This window comes from Berghia stephanieae, chromosome 1 (genome assembly GCF_034508935.2).
Source record: "Berghia stephanieae isolate SIO BIC M18660-M18661 chromosome 1, UCSD_Bste_1.3, whole genome shotgun sequence".
Lineage (NCBI taxonomy): Eukaryota > Metazoa > Mollusca > Gastropoda > Nudibranchia > Aeolidiidae > Berghia > Berghia stephanieae.
The window spans coordinates 86982213-86989712 of NC_088360.1; the positions used below are offsets into that span (position 1 = coordinate 86982213).

General features: G+C 40.6%; 2 long non-coding RNA genes across 2 annotated transcripts in view; both read right to left on the minus strand.

Moving 5' to 3' along the window:
- LOC144960343 (uncharacterized) overlaps window positions 1-2965 on the minus strand; it is a 6818-nt gene extending 3853 nt beyond the window's left edge. Inside the window, exons 1-3 of the long non-coding RNA XR_013642846.1 lie at window positions 1719-2965; window positions 1169-1231; window positions 377-446 (exon numbers count right to left, since the gene is read on the minus strand). This is a non-coding gene — a long non-coding RNA (uncharacterized LOC144960343). The remainder of the gene's footprint in view (window positions 1-376; window positions 447-1168; window positions 1232-1718) is intronic.
- A 3236-nt stretch (window positions 2966-6201) lies between these two features.
- Window positions 6202-7500, minus strand: part of LOC144960349 (uncharacterized) — a 2184-nt gene continuing 885 nt past the window's right edge. Inside the window, exon 3 of the long non-coding RNA XR_013642847.1 lies at window positions 6202-6413. This is a non-coding gene — a long non-coding RNA (uncharacterized LOC144960349). The remainder of the gene's footprint in view (window positions 6414-7500) is intronic.

Here is a 7500-nt window from a genome sequence, read left to right on the forward strand (position 1 = left end):
ACAATCAAATGTTTACAAATCATATATAATATGTAAATAAAATATAGTACAGTGCATAATAGAGAGATGATTTACAAGGACAAAAATATAATCTCCATATAATAGCTATACATTTGAATGTTTCCCTCCAAGCTAGGGTATCCGGCCAGGGCCAGGACAAAACCAAGTAATCTCATCTCAATACAAAGACAGAAAGCAAGGAAAACAGATGTAGGAGGATAGAAGACGCAGTCTGTACCCCCCGGAGAGAGATAGAGTGAGTGAGAGAGAGAGAGAGAGAGAGAGAGAGGCAGAGAGAGGGGCAGAGAGAGAGAGAGAGAGAGAGAGAGAGAGAGAGAGAGAGAGAGAGAGAGAGAAGACCAACTGGAATCCTTACCTCGAGGTGAAGTCTACAGTCCTTTGAAGAGTGCCCAATCCTCTCCGCCATCCCGTCTCTTGATGCCTTCCTGTAGTGGAAAAAAAATGTAATTCATGTTTATGTTGTGTAGTTGTAAAACATTATCAAAGAAATTATGTTTTGAAATAAATGCATTATGATCACTGATGTTATTTACAGTTGGGTCCATCCCGATAGCTCAACTTGTAGGACATTTAACTCAAACAATGTGATTAAGTTGAGCCCCAAAAGCTAACTTCTAAATGAAGACATAGCACAAGTCTATTAATGATGCCACACTAATATATCAACACTTATGAAGACATCATGTCACGCTTATATCCACATCACACCAAGCTCCTGATTATAATATTATATAACGTTAGTAAATAATGAATTATTCTAGCCTACTATCCTAAGCAGTTCTATCTTGTTAACTAAATATTAAACTAAGAGGAATACAATCAAAGGTTTACAAATCATATATAATATGTAAACAAAACATCGTACAGTGCATAATAGAGAGATGATTTACATGGAAATATAATCTCCATATAATAGCTATACATTTGACTGTTTCCCTCCAAGCTAGGGCATTCAGCCAGGGCCAGGACAAAACTAAGTAATCTCAATTCAATACAAAGACAGAAAGCAAGGAAAACAGATATAGGAGGATAGAAGACAGTCTGTACCTCCGTGAGAGAGAGATAGAGTGAGAGAGAGAGAGACAGAGAGAGAGAGAGAGAGAGAGAGAGAGAGAGAGAGAGAGAAAAGACCAACTGGAATCCCTACCTCGAGGTGAAGTCTACAGTCCTTTGAAGAGTGCCCAATCCTCTCCCGTCTCTTGATGCAGTCCTGTAGTGAAAAAAATGTAATTCATGTTTTGTTGTGTAGTTGTAAAAAATTATCAAAGAAATTATGTTTTGAAATAAATGCATTATGATCACTGATGTTATTTACAGTTGGGTCCATCCCGATAGCTCAACTGGTAGGACATTTAACTCAAACAATGTGAGAGAGAGACACACACACACACACACACACACACACACAGAGAGAGAGAGAGAGAGAGAGAGAGAGAGAGAAAGTAAAGATAGAGAGAGTGAGAAAGCCAAGAGAGAGAGACACATGCATGCACATGCAAGAACACACACAAACACACACACACACTCTTAGAGAGAGAAAGTGAGAGAGAGAGAGAGAGAAAGTGAGAGAGAGAGAGAGAGAGATAAGAGAGCTAGATATACAGAGAGAGAAAGAGCAAGAGAGATAGAGACAGATAAAGAGAGAGAGAGAGAGAGAGAGAGAGAGAGAGAGAGAGAGAGAGAGAGAGAATTCCTACCTCGAGATGAAGTCTTCATTCACGATGGCAAGGATGATAAAGCCACTGAAAATGATCATGGCATTCTAAGAGTAACTTTCAGGGTCAGATTGGCAGAGATTGCAGCAGCAGAGCTCAAGATGAAGAAAATGATGTTGATATAAAAGTGATGGCAGGGATGTAGATGATGAAAGCAGCAGCAGTGACAATGATGGTGAAAATGGCAAAGCAGGTGACGTGATGATGGAAGTCACTCCGGCAGGGCTATGGTGGTGAAGATGATGATGATGGGAGGTGATTCTGATGGCAGTTGTTGTGTTGGGAAGTGATAGCTTTGGATGGGATGATGGGAAATAATGGTAGAGTCATATGGGTTGTGATAGAAGCGACCATGCTGTGAGGTTAGTGGTAATAAGTGGAAGCCATGGCTTACCGTGTGGTGTCCGGGGTCCCTCAACTGAGAGGGTCAAGAATAGCCCAACGCCAAGCCAGCGTGTCGTAAAAGGCGACTAATGGTGTGTGATTCCCCCATCTTTGAGTCACCTGGTCCTCCAGGTTGGGGGTTGGCAAAGGGTTAACACCCCTTTCCGTTAAACTCAAACCGTTACAGAAACACAGACAGACAAACCAAATCCTTTTTTTAGCTTGGGCGACCGAAGAGTTTCTGGAATTACAGAATTTATGAAGGACAACAGACAAAGCCGAAAGGACAGAGAAGTGGTAAGACCTGGAATGAGATAAAAAAAGTTGGCTCAGGATAGAGAAGGATTGAAACTTTTTGTCTGTGGCCTATACCCTGACCCAGGGTGAAAAAGGCAATGATGATGATGATGATGATGGCTTAGCGAAAATGATAGAAGCAGGTTCAACAATAAAGATCCGATAAATGGCACAATTCCATACCCAGGATCGAAATGACCCAACCAGAAAGAGTCAAACAAATCACATCCCTATCCCCCGTCTTCAAGACAAATGTAAATCAACATTCTGCCCAAACACATCCGGGTTTCCTGTAGGCCTCCAGTCCACCTACTGCACTTGGGTATGTACCTGAGACACAAACAAATACACCCCACCGGTAGAAGTACACTCATCTGTATTTCAAATACATGCGAATGCCAACCACAATCATCTTGTCAACAAAGAACACGAATGTAACTCACCCGGCCCCAACCAGTTGGAATCAACTCGAACCCAAGTCCAGAACCACACCACCATCATCACTTTATCACTGAATCTACCTCCAGCATCCTCATCCTCCCCACAACTTCCACCCACCACCACCGTCCTCGACGAACACAATCACTTCATCACAATCACTGCAACCCCACCAATACCACCATCACCCCTTCCTCCGCTGTCACCTCCCTTCACAACTATTGCCATCATCATCACCTCCCATCATCATCACTTCACCACCACAACCTTACCATCATGATTTCCATCATCTCGTCACCCAACAATGCCACCTTCACCAACAATGTCACTACTGTTGCTCCATCATCTACATCCCCATCATCACCTCGCCATCAACAACACTTCCGCCATCAAGATCTCTGCCACTACAATCCCCGGAGCCCCCAAAATGACCCATCCAGTTGCTCCGCTGAAAACCATAACCATCCTCTATGACCTCACCACCCTGCGGCCATCTCCCTGCCGCCCCAACATGGCCATCCACGTCTCCAGGAACTTGACGTCGTCAAACATCTGCAACAAAAGGTAGGGACTGATAATAAAATGTAGGTAAAACAACTCAATTCTTTGACTTCACATCTAGTTTATTATTTTTGATTCTTGACTAACCACCAAGTTTTCTAACTTTCAAGATTTTCAAGGCTTGGCTCAACAAAATAGTTGTTAAAAAAAACAAAAAAAAACAAAAAACAAAGGAAACATTTACACTGCAAGGCTATTTCGAGTTTTTAACAGATATGTGCAAGTGTCATGTGTAGTCTTATTATATATACATAACATCTTGTGAGATGCCTAGTCTTAGTATATACATAATATCTTATAAGTAGCCTAGTCTTAGATAATATCTTGTGAGAGGGCTACTCCTAGTATAAATCTCAAAATGGTATTAAGTCTGGTTTTTCAAAATTTATTTTTTTGTACCCAATCGAAGCTTATTTTATGCCTAAAAATTTGATACCAAAAGTATAAAATTATGATTATTCATTTCCAAGATATGACCCTTGAAGTAAGGAAAGTATAAAAACCAAGTTTTGAGAAAACTGACTTCAAATTTTAGGCACCTGTTTCATGCACAGTTGATTCAATGGGTAAAGATAACACCTTGGATACGGACATTGAAAATTTAGCGAGAGTAATAAAATTTGTCGTGCGCTTAGAACATAAGTTTAATAATGTGCATACAAAGTTTTTAAATAATCCATTCATTACTTTTGTAGTTATTTATTGTTATATAAGAAAGAAACAAAAAGGTTTTACATGCAACAACAATATCTTATCAAACACTTCCGCGTTATGTACAACAAAACAAAGACACGAAACGGCATGTTTTACTTTTACATCCAGTTAAACCACTTTCCATATTGAATGCATTTATCGAACGCCAAAGAAATCTACTCAGGCATTATTCATTGAGAAGTTGCATATTTCTGTACTTGAATTTAAATGCACTATACAAATTTGTTGTTAATTTTTAACAATAATGATTATCTAAATATCATGACATCCTCGGTCAACCAAGCTGAGAGAGGAGGAGAGAGAGAGAGAGAGAGAGAGAGAAAGTAGAGCGATGTGAGGAGGGAGAGAGGAGGGGGGAGAGAGAGAGAGAGAGGGAGAGAGAGAGAGAGAAAGTAGAGCGAATGTGAGAGATGGAGAGAAAGAGAGAGGGAGAGAGAGAGGGGGGGTAAAGACCAACTGGAATCCCTACCTCGAGGTGAAGTCTACAGTCCTTTGAAGAGTGCCCAATCCTCTCCCGTCTCTTGATGCCGTCCTGTAGTGAAACAAATGTAATTCATGTTTTGTTGTGTAGTTGTAAAAAATTATCAAAGAAATTATGTTTTGAAATAAATGCATTATGATCACTGATGTTATTTACAGTTGGGTCCATCCCGATAGCTCAACTGGTAGGACATTTAACTCAAACAATGTGAGACACACACACACATACACACACACACAGAGAGAGAGAGAGAGAGAGAGAGAGAGAGAGAGAGAGAGAGAGAAAGTAAAGATAGAGAGAGTGAGAAAGCCAAGAGAGAGAGACACATGCATGCACATGCAAGAACACACACAAACACACACACACTCTTAGAGAGAGAAAGTGAGAGAGAGAGAGAAAGAGAGAGAGAGATAAGAGAGCTAGATATACAGAGAGAGAAAGAGCAAGAGAGATAGAGACAGATAAAGAAAAAGAGAGAGAGAGAGAGAGAGAGAGAGAGAGAGAGAGAGAGAATTCCTACCTCGAGATGAAGTCTTCATTCACGATGGCAAGGATGATAAAGCCACTGAAAATGATCATGGCATTCTAAGAGTAACTTTCAGGGTCAGATTGGCAGAGATTGCAGCAGCAGAGCTCAAGATGAAGAAAATGATGTTGATATAAAAGTGATGGCAGGGATGTAGATGATGAAAGCAGCAGCAGTGACAATGATGGTGAAAATGGCAAAGCAGGTGACGTGATGATGGAAGTCACTCCGGCAGGGCTATGGTGGTGAAGATGATGATGATGGGAGGTGATTCTGATGGCAGTGGTTGTGTTGGGAAGTGATAGCTTTCGATGGGATGATGGGAAATAATGGTAGAGTCATAGGGGTTGTGATAGAAGCGACCATGCTGTGAGGTTAGTGGTAATAAGTGGAAGCCATGGCTTAGCGAAAATGATAGAAGCAGGTTCAACAATAAAGATCCGATAAATGGCACAATTCCATACCCAGGATCGAAATGACCCAACCAGAAAGAGTCAAACAAATCACATCCCTATCGCCCGTCTTCAAGACAAATGTAAATCAACATTCTGCCCAAACACATCCGGGTTTCCTGTAGGCCTCCAGTCCACCTACTGCACTTGGGTATGTACCTGAGACACAAACAAATACACCCCCACCGGTAGAAGTACACTCATCTGTATTTCAAATACATGCGAATGCCAACCACAATCATCTTGTCAACAAAGAACACGAATGTAACTCACCCGGCCCCAACCAGTTGGAATCAACTCGAACCCAAGTCCAGAACCACACCACCACCATCACTTTATCACTGAATCTACCTCCAGCATCCTCATCCTCCCCACAACTTCCACCCACCACCACCGTCCTCGACGAACACAATCCCTTCATCACAATCACTGCAACCCCACCAATACCACCATCACCCCTTCCTCCGCTGTCACCTCCCTTCACAACTATTGCCATCATCATCACTTCCCATCATCATCACTTCAACACCACAACCTTACCATCATGATTTCCATCATCTCGTCACCCAACAATGCCACCTTCACCAACAATGTCACAACTGTTGCTCCATCATCTACATCCCTATCATCACCTCGCCATCAACAACACTTCCGCCGTCAAGATCTCTGCCACTACAATCCCCGGAGCCCCCCAAAATGACCCATCCAGTTGCTCCGCTGAAAACCATAACCATCCTCTATGACCTCACCACCCCTGCGGCCATCCTCCCCTGCCGCCCCAACATGGCCATCCACGTCTCCAGGAACTTGACGTCGTCAAATATCTGCAACAAAAGGTAGGGACTGATAATAAAATGTAGGTAAAACAACTCAATTCTTCGACTTCACATCTAGTTTATTATTTTTGATTCTTGACTAACCACCCAGTTTTCTAACTTTCAAGATTTTCAAGGCTTGGCTCAACTAAATAATTGTTAAAAAAAAACAAAAAACAAAAGAAACATTTACCACTGCAAGGCTATTTCCGAGTTTTTAACAGATATGTGCAAGTGTCATGTGTAGTTTTATTATATATACATAACATCTTGTGAGAGGCCTGGTCTTAGTATATACATACTATTTTATAAGTAGCCTAGTCTTAGATAATATCTTGTGAGAGGGCTACTCCTAGTATATATCTCATAATGGTATTAAGTCTGGTTTTTCAAAATTTATTTTTTGTACCCAATCGAAGCTTATTTTATGCCTGAAAATTTGATACCAAAAGTATAAAATTATGATTATTCATTTCCACGATATGACCCCTTGAAGTAAGGAAAGTATAAAAACCAAGTTTTGAGAAAACTGACTTCGAATTTTAGGCACCTGTTTCATGCACAGTTGATTCAATGGGCAAAGATAACACCTTGGATACGGACATTGAAAATTTAGCGAGAGTAATAAAATTTGTCGTGCGCTTAGAACATCAATTTAATAATGTGCATACAAAGTTTTTAAATAATCCATTTATTACTTTTGTAGTTATTTATTATTTTATAAAAGGAAACAAAAAGGTTTTACATGCAACAACAATATCTTATCAAACACTTTCGCGTTTTGTACAACAAAACAAAGACACAAAACGGCATGTTTTAATTTTATATCCAGTTAAACCACTTTCCATATTGAATGCATTTATCGAACGCCAAAGAAATCTACTCAGGCAAAATTCATTGAGGAGTTGCATATTTCTGTACTTGAATTTAAATGCACTATACAAATTTGTTGTTAATTTTTAACAATAATGATTATCTAAATATCATGACATCCTCGGTCAACCAAGCTGAGAGAGAGAGAGAGAGAGAGAAAGAGAGAGAGAGAGAGAGAGAGAAAGTAGAGCGAGTGTGAGCGAGGGAGAGAGAGATAGAGAGA